At 45.1% G+C, this 15,200-nt stretch overlaps 1 protein-coding gene across 2 annotated transcripts in view; it reads left to right on the top strand.

Moving 5' to 3' along the window:
* The window catches only part of Myo16 (myosin XVI), a 449,864-nt gene that overhangs the window by 432,832 nt on the left and 1,832 nt on the right, over positions 1-15,200 (top strand). The gene's annotated exons all lie outside the window — the stretch shown is intronic.

The raw sequence follows: 15,200 nt of genomic DNA, 5'->3' as shown, positions 1-15,200 counted from the left end.
AGATAGATAGATAGATAGATAGATAGATAGATAGATAGATAGATAGACAGACAGATTCCTGACCAAAATTTCCAGGATAAGAGGTTCTTCTCAAAAACCTTTTTTCCATATTTCTTTACAAAGCTGCCTAAAATATGCGGATCTCCATTGTACTGAAATGCAAACAGTTCCCAGGGATGAAAGCATCTATCCATGACCTCAGCAGACCTGGAAGTCTGTTTCTTCTCTGACTGCTCTGATTACATTGCTAGTTGAAACTGTCACTTTGTGTTTCTGACCCTGCCAGAAACAGGTTGAAAATAGAAGAGCTGTGATCATGGAGCATCGTGAAGTCAATGATATAAAAAGCCCAGAGCTAAAACCCATGTGGATTTAAATTAATTTTATACACCAATAGGTGATTTGTATTACCTATTTTTGGAAAGAAGTCTTGATTTAAAACCTTGGCTCTCATATTTTGCCTACTTTGGCAAAATCTTATCCCTTTCTTTCCTAATACACCCGACGTATGTTCCTGGAGCCTTTTTATCCACAGGCTGCTTTGCACCTACACTGTGTGCAGGCCCAAGAGCCTGTGGGGCAGATACTACGTTCCTCTCTTCTTACCCATCCAGGTAGACATCATTTCCCAGCTGCCCTTGTGTTTAGATGCAGTCATATGACTGAGGCCTGTCAGTGGAACAGGAACTCTGGAGATGGATGCTACTTCTGTGACCTTTCTACCCAGTAGTGAGGACAGAATCTGCACAGAGCAAGAAGAACCCACAGACACTCCTGGGAGCCCAGAGGCCACCGGGAGCGTTCCTCCTCTATGGCCCGCTGTTGATCTGCTTAGCTGCTATGGTCGGTCAGATAGGCCAGTGCATTCCTGTTCATCCTTTGGCTTATCAGTTTCCTGTTGCTGACAAACACTGTGATTTGTGTGTTGTATCAACTAAGCCCAGCCGCCATAATCTAACAGTTTTTATTCTATATATCAGCCCAAATCAGAGCTGCCTGTATCCTCCAGTAGTACTGTTACTAAAATATTGATCAGTGAGTTCCACATGGTGGCCTACCGCTGTGACAACTCTACCTACTAAAAACTCCTCAAGGACTTGACTTTCCCAACAATGAGGTTAGCCCCCTAAAACAAGATAACACCCTGAGAAGCATTTTCCCACTCTCAAACCCTTTTTTGGTAGGAGTGCCCTGCTTACCCACAATTCTCTCTCGTCAGAGACTTCAACCAGGGGGTGGAAGAGCAAAAGTGGAAAGGAAGGTGTTTCCCGGACTGTAGGGGCCTCTATGGCCCAAGGAGCTGCTAGTTTACTCCCTTTGTCAGTCATGGATGACAAAAGGAGGATTTGTTTTCTCCTCGGGTTATGTTGTTCAATACCGATTTTCATAAAATGCTTCTTCCTGTTCTTAATTATATTTAACTCTTTAGCGAATAACTTTCTGCTATTTCTAGAAAGTAAATATTTTGAGATAGTGGTGAACAAGCTGGTCAGCCATGCCTTGAAAACTGCAGAGGAAGACACCAGTTAATGCAGCAGGTGGGGGAAGCAGGCCTTGGCTCCTGTCTTCTGTGTGCTGAGGACAGTGGGCAGTGCGGTCCTGGCGCCCTCACTTGCCAGGCCTCCCCTCTCTGCCTCCTCACCCGTGGTTCCGTCAGTTCTCCAAAGCCGACCCTGAGGTGCTATTCCACGGCTCTCACATATCGAGTCTCGTCGCTGGGAGATAGGCGTGACCAACACATGTCTGCCATTGTTATTCACCCTGGCTTAAATCCCGCACGCCAGGCTTCGTGTTGCCCTGAGAACACAGTCTCCACTTTGTGGAACATTCATTTTGTGAACAACTTATTGGGTTTTTTTTTTAAGATTTATTTTCTTTTTAGTTATGTGTATGTGGGAAGGGAGGTGAGTATTGGTGCCTTCAGAACACAGAGGCTCCGGATCTTCTGAAGTTGTAGGTGGTTGTGAACTCCCTATCATTGCTGGGAACCAAACGGGGCCTTCTGTGAGAGCCGTATGCAAGTTTCACCCCAAGGCATCCTTCTAGCCTGGTGTATTATTGCTGAATGTTAAACTTCCCTGAGATCTCTCTACGTGCTTCCTCCACACACCCTGATTTGGCGAATTCACATGTTTATGCTTCGCTTTTGCATGAGGCTTCTGGAGGGAGACAGGTCATGTTGGGTGCTTCTGATTAAGTGTACAGAATAAACCACAGCTTCTTATGTTTTCACAAGAGTTTAAGTATCTTTATTAACTGATTGGTGGGAAGGGAAACCTCTTAGAAGACGATACCACCAGAAGATAATGGGACCAGAGAAGGTTGACTAAACCCTGTGTATACGAACTTTCATTCTAACTTTATACTTAGAGCCAAGTGACTTTAGTGTCTAGGAAAGGTGCTAATGATAATTAACCAGCTTCTTTTTCATGTTTGCGAGTGGTTACTAGAGCAATGATGTAGATCTAAAGTGTGGAGACCATTGGAGGGAATAGAAACAAAGTCTTAGGGATGTGCCTGAACTGAAATAAACAGTCTGTGAGAAAAGATGGGGACGAGACAGGAATCAGAACATCCAAAATCTGTAGCTCCTCCTGCTGGGCTGGCTCCCACAGGCAGGCTCAGTGTTTTGGGTGGAGGGAAGGCAGCCCTACTGAAGACTGTGAGCGAGCCACTAATACAACTTGGGATCTGAGGGGTGATGTGGATTAACTGTCCTCAATCAGCCTTCCTTTGACTTGTAACAACTCTGGTATCTCTGAAGAAAATATGTAAAAGAGGGTTTTAACATACCTTTACTTTTCTGTGTTTCCAGTCTAACAGGTTTAAACTTTTCCATTAGCTCCCTGGATCTGAGTCATTTAACAATCACAGGCCATTGCTATAAATATTCACTAGGTCTGTGTCATCAATCATAAGTGTTTGCTTTGTCACCTTCTCTTCCTTTGGGTGAGTGAGGTGTATGTGAATGTGGGTGCGCATGTTCCCATATGTGGGTGAGCATGGATGTGTGGACATGTGAAGATTCACACCGACAAGTGTCCTCAATTGCTCCCCAGCTTATGTATTGAGTCAGAGACTCTCACTTGAACCTAGAGGTTACCAATTGGCTAGTCTAGCCAGCCAGCATGCCTCAGGGACCCTGGTCTCCGTCTCCCGATGGCTGAGTATACAGGGTGCCTCCACAGCCGCGTAGCTTTTCAGTCGGTCCTGAGGACTAGAACTGAGAGCCTCAGACTTGTGCGACAAGCCGTGTTGCCCCTGCAGTCTCTCTGAGTCCTGGGTGTCATCGCTTTCCATTGACATAAAGAGAACTACAGGCTTTTTTTAACTCATAACTTGATAGCAGGGAGTCAGTGACAAACCCAAATAAACGAGATCACAGCAGGTGTTTTTGTATAATGTTAATTACTATCAGTAAGAACAGTTCTTGGTTTTTCAGGAAATCCCAGCATCCAGATGTGGAAAGATGAACCTCTCCCTAAGGTCTAGACACAGTCACACTTGGTGTCAGTAAAACCTTAATGTGCCTTTTGGGAAACTTATTCCCTGTGTTTAAACCTGAGGCCACAAAGGAGCAAAATCCCAAGAGCAAATGTCACTGGACTGATGCACAAGCAATTTTTCCTGGATTAGGAGGGACCAACTTTGCTCAGTTCAAACCCACAAACACGTTTTCCACTTTAAGATACATTTGTTGTTTTTGTTTAGTTGGTTTGGTTTTGGTGGCTCACTCTTGTACCCTCAGCTGCGTGGAAAGCTGGGCAAGAAGACTGAGACCAGCCTGAGGTACGGAGTCCTGCATGCCAGCCAGACGGCAAAGTAAGGCTCCATCTGAAAAACCAGCAACAACAACAACAAAACAAGGCCTTTGCTTGGGGTCTCACGTGCTTTAAGCCGCATCTTTAAGATTCACTTAAGTGTACCTTGATTTTTGTGGTCTGATTCTCAAATTACATTTTCTGATTTTCTTTATTCCAATGTCTTGTTAGCATCTGAAACACTAATATTCAGTTCTCAGGCAGCTAGGGCACTGCCTTCTTTTAATTTCCATAAATGTCAGCACATGCCTCTTTTCACCTTTGGATAAATAAATCAATAGAAAAATCAATTCTGAGATAAATGAACAGTAATATGATTTCACGTCTGAATTATTTACAAAGATTATTTTTATCCTTGAAATGAAAGACTTGAGGTAAGATCTCGGCAACCAGTTACAATTGGAATAATTAGTCTGTTTTTGTATTTTTTATTGTTTTACAATTTATTCATTATGTATCCCAATTTTTAGCCCCTCCCTCAACTCCTCCCAGTCCCACCCTCACTCCCTTTTCCCCCCATCCCCTTTTCCTAGTCTACTGAAAGGGGGGAGTTCTCCTCTGCCATCTGCCCATAGCTTACCAAGTCTCATCAGGACCGCCTGGATCCTCTTCCTCTGTCGCCTGGCAAGGCCGTATCACCACCAGGGGGAAGTGATCAAAGAGCAAGCATCTGAGTTCATTTCAGAGACAGCCACTGTTCCCTTTAGTAGGAAACCCACATGGAGACTGAGCTGCCTATCAGCTACATCTGAGCAGGAGTTTTAGGTCCTCTCCATGCATGGTCCCTGGTTGGTACATCAGTCTCTGCAGGCCCCCGGGCCCAGATGTTTTTAGTTTTGTTGGTCTCTTTGTGGCACTCCTGTCCCCTCCGTGTTGTTCTATCCCCCATCTTCCATAAGTCTCCCTGTGCTCTGCCCAAAGTTAGGCTGTGAGTCTCAGCATCTGCTTCAATCCCTTGTTGGGTGGAGCCTTTCAGAGGGCCCTCTATAGTAGGCTGCCATCCTGTTTCCTCTCTTCTACCATTTCTAGTATCTATCCTGTTTGCCATTCTGAATGATAATTAAGCATCCTCCCTAGAGTCCTCCTTGTGGTTTAGCTTCTTTAGATCTGTAGATTTTAGTATGGTTATCCTATATTATACCGCTAATATCTGCTTATAAGTGGGTATATACCATGTGTGTCTACAAAATTAACTCAAAAATACTAGTAGCCCTCCTGTATACAAAAGACGAATGGGCTGAGAAAGAAATTAGGGAAAAAAACACCCTTCACAATAGTCACAAAAGGCATAAAATACCTTGGTATGACTCTAACCAAGCAAGTGAAAGACTTGTATGGAAAAAAAAAAAAAACTTCGTCTCTGAAGAAAGAAATTTAAGAAGATATCAGAAGATAGAAAGATCTCCCACATTCATGGCTTGGTAGGATTAACATAGTAAAAATGGCTAATCTACCAAAAGAAATCTACAAATTCAATACAATTCCCATCAAATTGTCAATACGATTCTTTACAGACCTTGAAAAATTCTCAATTTCATATGGAAAAATGAATAATGATGAAATGAATAATAATGAAAAAACAGAATAGATAAAACAAACCTGTACAACTGTACCAAAAAAAAAAAAAAAACAGAATAGATAAAACAAACCTGTACAAAAAATCTTTTGGAGGTATCTCCATCCTTGATCTCAAGCTGTACTATAGAGCAACAATAATAAAAAACTGCATGGTACTGGCATAAAAACAGAATGGTGGATCAGTGGAATCGAATCAAAGAAATAAACCCACATACCTATGGACATCTGATTTTTGACAAAAATGCCAAAACCATACAATGGAAAAAGATAGCATCTTCAACAAATGAATAATTAGTCTTGTCCAAAGGAATGCATGTCCATAAAAAGTCTGGTAGAGTTGAGCAATCTAATCAGTTAACCTCACAGAACACGGCAGGAAGCTTTGAAAATGAGCAAACAAGGACAGCAATATTAAGCCTCAGGAGGCAGACAGATCCTGTGTATTTCCTTATAGGCTCAGAGTTACGGTTTCTCTAAATCCTGATGCAACTTAAGTCTCACCTATGAGAAAAACATGGGCTGAAGAGGTGGTTCAGTGGTTAAGCGTATTTGTCGCTCTCACAGAGGACCTGATTCCATTTCTCAGTACCTAGCAGTCAGATCCCAGCCATCTACAACTCCAGTTCCAGGGGCTCTGATGTCCTCTTCTGGCTTACTTCGGCTCCCCATGAACACAGTACATATAAAAGTATACAAACACACATATGCATGAGTTTAATTAACTATTTAAAGGGGAAAGAGCACACGTGAACCTCATCTTCATATCACTGTAGCAAATGCTGTATTTTTAACAGATATTTCCTAGTTGTGGGGCAGCATAAGAGACTGTACAATCTGAGCAGGGAAGCAGAAGTTGTCTGTCAACCTTTTACAGGAAGTCGTCCATACTCTCTGGCACTTAGAGAAACCGTGGCTTTTATCCCCAGCTCTGTGTTCCAGGCTGCACTGTTCTTTTCACTGGTTCTGTCGAGGGATCTTCCTATTATAAGCCTTATGAGAAAAGGATTCTCTTTGGGGAAAAGTGGTCTTCCATGCTGGAAAGTGGCTTTGCACCTTGACTGTCACCATTCACGCATGCATTAGGGGCTTGTACAAACAGATGTCTCTGCATGTGCATGGCTTCATGTCCTCCTTACAGGAACTCTCCTGAGGAGCTGGGCGCACTAGTGTTACCGCAGATGGGCCCAGGTCGGGTCAGGTGGCACAACATCACAGGAGGATGCTGGAAACAGATGCTGTCTCCCTGTGGCTCTGGTCGTGCTGCCTCAGCCGCTGGTTGTGAAATGGGCCTTTTGGATCTGATTTTCCTGGCCCTCTATGCACTGTGACTAGTGAACCACTCACAACTAAATTAGAAGAGCTGTCAAAGTCCTCAGCTCTCAGTAATGTTCAGCCTGAAATATCACAGAACAGTTTTCAAGTATCTTATTAGATCATCCACCAAAATAATTTAGCTTGGGAAGGCATCCAGACTGAGAGCCGTGGTCTGGCCCTGCTTTAGAAAGAGACCATTTCCTCCATCCCCTCCCCAAACAACACTTTCAGGCACACTATGAGCTCATTTAACCCATTCAGCTTAAGGCTGTTTGTTCCTTGGCAGCAGGCAGTCTCTCAGTACCAGCCTCACTCTCCCTGCCACACGTTATTCAGCCCATCTGGGCATGATGGAATGCACAGCAAGCCAGGGCTGGGATGCCACCCACATCCCTGGGGTCCCCAGCAGCACATTTGAAGTGAGCTCCCAGAGTTTTTTCATGTGTGAAAGGAGCTTATCTGAGTCTGTGAGCTGTGAGAGGCATCACAGCATAGGGATGTGTTCAGTGTGACAAGGTGAGCCTGTTATTGCTTGAAGCTGTAGACCTCAAACGTCTTCCACAGAGAAGACAGAGATGGCAGAAGGCAAGATTTCTTGTCATTGACTTTAAAAAGGAACCCATGAGTGAAATATGTTTTGGTAATATGCCACCCTTCTCTTGAACACAGTCCCAGCCTACACACACCTATTCTACTGACACGCCAATCCCAGACACAAGATGGTGAGTGTGATTAGAAATTACTTGTTAATTTTGGATCCTAAAGGACTCTAAAGGACACTATTGTCTGGTCAAGCAGTAATAGATGCATCCTGAACAGATAAACATTTCTCTGACTTGCGTGAGAGAGAAAGCTCATTCTACATGAACCACATTCAGGACAATATGGTTAACCCTTAACATCTTGCAGCTATTCTTGTAGAAGTGTTAACTACATGTATCACAGTGCTATGTAAAATGTCTTTACCCCTTTGACCGATAGCACAGCTGTGAGCTAGAAAACAAATTACAAATTGAGTGAAATACAAGGCTACAGTAAAATTAAGATTCATGACACTCAGTTAGGTGAAGATTGTGTTTAGAACAGCAACAGCTGAAACCAGGACTATGGCAGAGATGACAGAAACACACACAGTCATTCCTGTCACACTGCCCAAGATCATGGTCACTACAGCTGCCCTCTCTGTGTGGGGAAGGGCAACTTTTGAGCTGGTCTCTAAAGTGTCAGTAGGTTTGTTTGGCAGAGAAACAAAATGTATCATTTGCTCCATCTGTCTACTCCATAACAATATACAGATTACTTGTATTGATTTTCTTCTTTCTTTCTTTCTTTCTTTCTTTCTTTCTTTCTTTCTTTCTCTCTCTCTCTCTCTCTCTCTCTTTTTCTTTCTTTCTATTTATTGTTTCTTTGTTTGTGACAGGGTTTCTCTGTGTAGCTCTGGTTGTCCTGGAACTAGCTTTGTAGGCCAGGCTGGCCTCAAACTCACAGATCTGCCTTCCTTTTGCATCCTGAGTGCTGGGGTTAAAGGTGTTTGCTGCCATCATCACCTGGTAATAAAGTAGAAAAGTAACAAAAAATATAAAAGAATGTGTCCAAATGATGCAAGGCATGATTGCATTTCTTTAAAAAAAAATATCACAAGCATTCAGATGCAAACCATTTTAACATGAGGACTTCTAAGCATGTAACCACTATTTCAGAACCACTGTGCTTAAGAGCTGTTCAAGGGGACTAGAGAGAAAGCTTGGCTCAGCTTATAAGAGCCCTTCCAAAGGACCCAGGTTCACTTCCCAGCGTCTGCTGGATAGCTCACAATTACCTGGAACTCCAGTCCCACGGGATTCTGAACTAAGCAGGCACAGGCATCCAGGAGGCATGTAGATACGCGTGTAGGCAAACACTCATACACATAAAAGAAGATATACTTTTTGTTTGAAAGTTGCTTAAATTGCTCATGAAGTAAACTTATGGTATTTTTATCTGACTCCTAACATTAAAGCATCAGAACGGTTCTCATCCTTTCCTTCTCTGCCTGTTCTGCTTTCCTGGGTTTTCAGTCATGCTTGAGACTGTCATGAACAACTGCACCTAAATCATACTCACGCCATGGCTCTAGCAGGGCTCAGTATCTGGAGGCCCAGGTCCATTCCCCAGGGCCATTCCCTGAGAGAAGCCCTTTCAGTGCGTGTTATTTGATTTGCGAATCAGGCTTCCTTCAGCAGTTCCAGGAAACGTTATCAAGTCAAGGAGCTAGCCCTGCCAAGACTCCACAGGAGTCACTCATGCGCCATCCTCCCAAGACAGCTGTATATGTCGCTCAGCCGCCCCTCACTGGCTGAGCGACTGTGAGCGATTCTATGAGGGAGCTGTGCATCCAGTGCCCGCCCTGGTCTCCACAGGGACCTTCCAGGCCATGCTGCCACTCAACGCCATCTCCACATCCACCATGTCTTCAAGATCCCTGTGAAGAGTGAAGTCCAGGGTCGCTACCGTGAAGCATGTACAAGGAATTACAAAGTCTGTGTCATTCCTGTTTTCTAGCTGCTCAGTTGGCCATGTCCCGTTCAAAGCCCAGGCCCTCTGCAAATCTTCCTCTTCCAAGGCAGCCTTTCTGAGGTTAAAAACTGACTTACAGGAACACAAATCTCTCTTGCTTAGCTGCTCTGTCTATGCCATGGGCTTCACAGGAAGGCATCCATGATATCTCCTTAAATCACATGTTGTGTTGTAGAGCCCAGGACTGGTCCTCGGCCCCCAAAGGTTTAAATGAGAGGGGTGACTTTCATGCCTTGGTATAACAGTTGACTCCTTCCTGTAAATGCTAATGACAGTTCTGTGCAATTGCCCAGAGGGGGAGATGAAGATGGACTTCTGGGCCAATCCCGCCTGCCGTGAGCCAGCTGACCCTGAGCTGACTGAGGTACCACAACATCCCCGACCTCCTGTGACGCCTTTTTTTCTCCAAAACGAAATGATTCCCTTTGGGAAGCAAAATGATAATTTTGTAACCAAAGTAAGCGTCTCCCTGTAATGATAACACTCAGTTTCTTTGGGCAATATCAAATGACAGTAAAAGAATCGCTGTATATTTTATTGTTACCAATAGAACATAAGATCATAAAGGTGGATGGATGGACAATGGTTTCCAGTATTTCTGCGATGCTAGGTGGTTCTCAAAATGCTTCTTGGCTACACTCTTCCGGACCACACTGAATAGCATAATGGCACTGGCTTGTTATTCAGAGATACCAAAGCCCTTTTATCATGAGACCATGACTCTTGGGTTTTGCAATCTAATAAGTTTAATAGATCTAACTGAAGCAGATTAAATGTTATTAGCCCCATAGTGTTTTCCTTTTGGGACGAGCCTCTGAAAATCATAATCTGAAGTCCCTCTGCGTCAAAGGTGATGCAGAATGTCTAGCTCCCATTTAGACATGCCTGAGAACACTCTTATGTTTAATGAAGATCAGTGATGCTGGTGTTCCGGCATCCCTTTATACAGTCTGCCAGCTCTCCTTTTCAGCCTAATACATTCCCCTATGTCACTACTAATCTCTAAAGTAGAATCTAAGGAATGTTTTGTGGTATTCTCCAAAGAAAGGGTTTATTCTGAGCCCAAGCTGATTATCGACATCATCAGTCCGATTTCCACTTATTGGGGAACCACGGAAAGCTCTTTGCCTGTTGATTCAGTTCCTCTGGACTCCCTTCAGTATTCAAGCCATCAGTACCCTCATTAAGAAAGGGCTAGCTAATGGTTTGTGTGCATAAGCTTTATAATGTACTTGGGAATTTGAGTGTTTTTAGTGAATACAGCAAAGCTTCTAAAAGAGAAAAAAACTTTTTTTTTTTCCAAAAAGAAAAACAAGGACTGAGGAGATTGTTCAGTTGGCTTACTGTGCTTACATGCAAACATAAAGAAATGGGTGCAAGCATCAGAACCTACAAAACAAAAGACTGATACAAGTGGCACCTGCTTATAATGCCAGCACTGGAAGGCAGATCCGAGTGAATCTGTGGGCTGCCACACCTCCTTTGTGAGCTCCAGAGCAGTGAGACACCCTGCCTTGAAAAAAAGGAGGGCCTCCAGACCCAGCTGTGCCTCTCCTGGGTACACACCCAAAAGGTGTTCTACCGTACAACAAGGACACCTGCTCAACTATGTTCATAGCAGCTATATTCACAATAGCCAGAATATGGAAACAACCTAGATGTCCCTCAGCCAAAGAATGTATAACGAAACTGTGACACATTTACACAATGGTATAGCACTCAGCTATTGAAAAAAAAAAAATCATGAAATTTGCGGGCAAATGGATGGAACTAGAAAAGATCATCCTGAGTGCCGCAACCCAGACTCAGAAAAACACATATGGTATGTACTTACTTATATGTAGATTTTAGCCATATAGTACAGTATAAGCAGAGTACAAGGGACAGACCCAAAGAAGATAAGTAACATAGAAGACCCGAGGGAGGATGCATAAATCTCACTCAGAAGGGGAGATAGAATAGACAGAGGTAGTGGCTGAAGACAGAGAAAAAGGTAGGAGAAGGGGTGTAGAGACTTAAGAGGGTGGAGATCAGAACTGAGGAGAGCAAGGATGAGAGGAGAGAAGGCCTGTAGAGAAAAGAGAAACTGAGGGTTTGGGTATCTTTGTGACAAGCTGGAGACCTAGGTCAGGGTAGGCTCCTGGGAGAATATGAGGGGGCCTCAAGCAGAGACTCCTAGTAGCAGAGGCCATAGAGACTGAAGAGGACACCCACTAACTAGACTAGTCTCCTAGTAAAGGGAGAGGAACACCAACCCAGCCACAAAAACGTTGACCCAAAATTTATCTGCCTATGAGATGTGCAAAGATAAAGATAGAGCCTATTGAGCAGAGATTGAGGGAATGCCCAACCAGTGCCAGGTCCAACCAAAGACCCACCCTATCAGAGAGTGCCAACCACTGACACTATGAATGACACTCTGCTAAACTAGCAGACAGGAGCCTGACAGAGTTCTCCTCTGAGAGGCACTACCCATCAGAGCCTCAAAACAAATGCTGAGACTCACAGCCAAACATTGGGCAATGCATAGGGAGTCTTGTAGAAAAGTGGGAGGAAAGAGAAAAGGACTTGGAGGTGATAGGAGCTCCACAAGAAGATCAACAGAGCCAACTAACCAGGGCCCAGAGGGGCTTGCTGAGCCTGAGATACCAATCAAGGACCATGCGTGAAGTAGACATAGGCCCCCTACAAAGACGTAGCAGATGGGCGGCTCAGGCCTCATGTGGGTCCTCTGGTAAGGGAACTGGAGCCTGTCTCTCACATGGACTCACTTGCCAGTTCTTTGAGCACTTCCCCCTGGTGGGACTGCCTTGACAGACCACAGGGGAAGAGGACATGCTCAGTCCTGATGTAACTTGATGAGCTGGGGTGGATGGGAAAGGGAGCTCCCCTTTCCTGAAGAAAAGGAGAGGAGGAGGGAAAAGGGAGCCTGGGTGGAGCCAGAAGGGGAGGAGGAATGGGCTACAACAAGGATGTAAGGTGAATTTTTAAAAAGAAAAAATAGTTTTCAAAATGAAAAAGAAAGAAAAACAAAGGAGATGGTATCTAAGAAACAATGTCCAAAGTTGAGCTCTGGCCTTCACACACACACATACACACACACACACACACACACACGAGCACCATGCACACGCACACACACACACACACACACACACACACTCATGCACTTATACACACACTCATATACTTGTACACACACACACAGGAGCTCACAGGAGGAGACACAGTGACTCAGGAGACTTGAGACATTTTCTGTTAAATTCCCTGCCAACATGTCTCACTGGGAGGGGCAGCTGCTTGGAGTCAACTTGTAGCCGTGTGCCTCTGTGCTCCAGTGTGGGATGCCAACTTCAAAGCTGCCCCCACTGGAGCTTTAATGGAGGGTCACATCTGGCATCCTTTTAGTTGTCCTAGAGAATGCTGAAGAGAGTTCACACTGCAGTGGAAATAGAGCTGGGTGTCTGCGCCTAGTACATCGAGAGAGGGGCACAGCCCTGGGGAGCCAGGTGCCATCTGCTGAGTGGTGACAGGGTTCTTTTGTCTGGGCTTTGAATTTGGGTCTTTGTCAGGAGCAGGTCTCCGTTACAACCTTGTCTCGCCTGGCTCTCTCAGACTCAGCGTTCGTTACTCACCTTCTCTCGCTCTTATTCCTAGCCTCAGCCTTGTTTCTGTTCCCTCAGTGGTTTGACTAGCTGGTGAGAGGCACATTCTAGCACAGTTTCTTACTTCTACTGCTCGCCTGACGTTTCTAGAACTAAGGCTTTAGCCTCTCCTTAATCCCCTGGCTTGCACAGTTACTGTCAGCAGCCTTGCAGGTTTTCTGTGACTTACAGACTAGGGGGCATTCCAGGCTCCTGGCTGATGTTTGCCTGCAGGCTTGCTAATTACAGTGTTCCTGTGCCTTACATTTTGCTTTTTTCCCCTTCTGAGATTACTTTCTCCTATATAAAGAGAAGCCACCCTTTTGTGCTTCTGTTGGTGCAAGCTATCTGAGGACACATTTTTTTTCTTTGTGCAACATCTTTACTTCACTCTGAGTCTTGAAAGCTGGCTCTAAGAGACAGAGTGTGGGGTTGACTTGCAATAATTCTGTATTTCCTTGTTCTTCGGTGTCTAGTATTTCGGTTAAGAAGTCAGTGCCTGCTCTCATTGTAGTTTCTCTGAATATAAGCATACTCTTCCCTGATGCTTTTTTATTTTTATGCATTTGAACTTTTCATGTGCGTACACAGTGTATCTCGCTCACATCCACCCCTCCAACTCCTGAGAACCAGGTTCTCCCTGTGACCGCACGCCCTGATTTGTGTTGTTTGTTTGTGTTAGCCCACGTAGTCCAGTCAGTGCTGCCCATGAGTGCATGAGCTTGGGGTCATCCACAAGTTTGGGGTCATCCGCTGGAGCTGGAAACCACCAGTAGCCACACTCCCCAAAAAGGGACTCTCCCTCCCACACAGAGCACAGGAGGCCGGCTTCAGTGGGATCCCACATTAGTGGAAGGCAGCAGAGGGATAAATGTTCTCAGCACAAGGGGACGAATCTTGCATAGGAGACCCTGACTCTAGCTTAGATGAGTGTCTGGACAGCAGGTGGGTGACAAGCTGAACACAGAGTCAGCTGAGAACACAGGCTCTGACACCACCTTGTCTCTGTGACATTGGGCAAACTAACTTTTCTGTGTCTCGTTCACAAAACAACAGCACTGACTTTTTAGGTCCCATAGGATGAGGGCGAGCCTGATTCACAGAAAGCTGCCTGCACACACCTCCACAGCCTTGATTAGCTGAGTAATTCTATCTACTCGGCATATGTGTCATTCCATGGTGGGAAGGAGCAGTCTGCAGCATTATCTCATGTGCAGGCCATCCTGGAGGCTAGCGAAAGAAGGGTCAGCTGCTTTGGAGACGCTTCCTGTGAATGCCTTGAGATTGCAGTGGGGTGCAGCAGTCAACCAGGAGCCCAGAGAGGTGCATTCTAGGATGCTGCTGCTGCTCCAAGGGCTGATCCATGCATACAGGAAAGTCCTTGTGCTAAGGACCCCTGAGCGGTGCCTAGGGATTCTGAACACAGACCTGACCTCCATGACTTCAGGGTTGTAAGCCATCTTCTTTGACACTACACTTTGAAAGTGCCTGGTGCGGGGACACAGCCCGCTCGGTGTGGGTTCAGACTTAGATGAGGCCCACTAACAAGGATTGCCTTTCTAGGCACCGTTCTATGTAGCAGAGCCGCATTGCAGGTTCTGCTGGGCTCTGCTCTCTCTGGTTTAATCAGAAGCAGTGATAGAATGGATGAGGTATTGCAGCAAGGCATTTGGGGCTCAGGAGATCAGATGAACCATCTTCTAGATTTTTTTTCCCATTTGTGCCCTGGCACTCTGTTTCTGGCTTCTAGAACCTCATTTTTTTTTTTTTCTTTTAAGGAGATTTTTTTTTAAATGTTAGAACAGCCAGAAAACGGTGCCCATAATGGTCTGCATAATAAATTTTCAGCAGCTGATAGAAAAAGAAAGAAAGAAATAAAAAGGTATCCCTAGGAAGGTGACCTTTCACCCCATTGCGCCCAGGCTGAAGCCAGGGCAGCTAAGGGTCAGTTTTCAGAAACCATTGTAAACCCAGGGGAAGCAGCTAACACAGCTGCAGATCAGGTGCTGTCTAGCTAAAGCTGAGGCCTGTGTTGGAAGGCTCAGCACCCGAGAGACTGCACACTACCCAGACAAAGGTCTGCTTCATTGTCCTCATGTGGACAGCGTGGCCAGACACCACAGCAGGTGGCAAGTGGTGACACAGCTAGCCTCCTCCGTACGCAGCGTGGAAGTGGCTCTCCTATTACACCGGTGCCCGGGAGTTGCTTTGCTATCAGGATGACCCGGTTCTAGCAACTGGTGTGTGTGTGTGTGTGTGTGTGTGTGTGTGTGTGTGTGTGTGTGTG

This window comes from Psammomys obesus, unplaced genomic scaffold (assembly GCF_907164565.1).
Source record: "Psammomys obesus unplaced genomic scaffold, mPsaObe1.curated_primary_1811, whole genome shotgun sequence".
NCBI lineage: Eukaryota > Metazoa > Chordata > Mammalia > Rodentia > Muridae > Psammomys > Psammomys obesus.
Note: the sequence above shows the minus strand (reverse complement) of the source record. Positions and strands in the feature narration are given on the sequence as shown.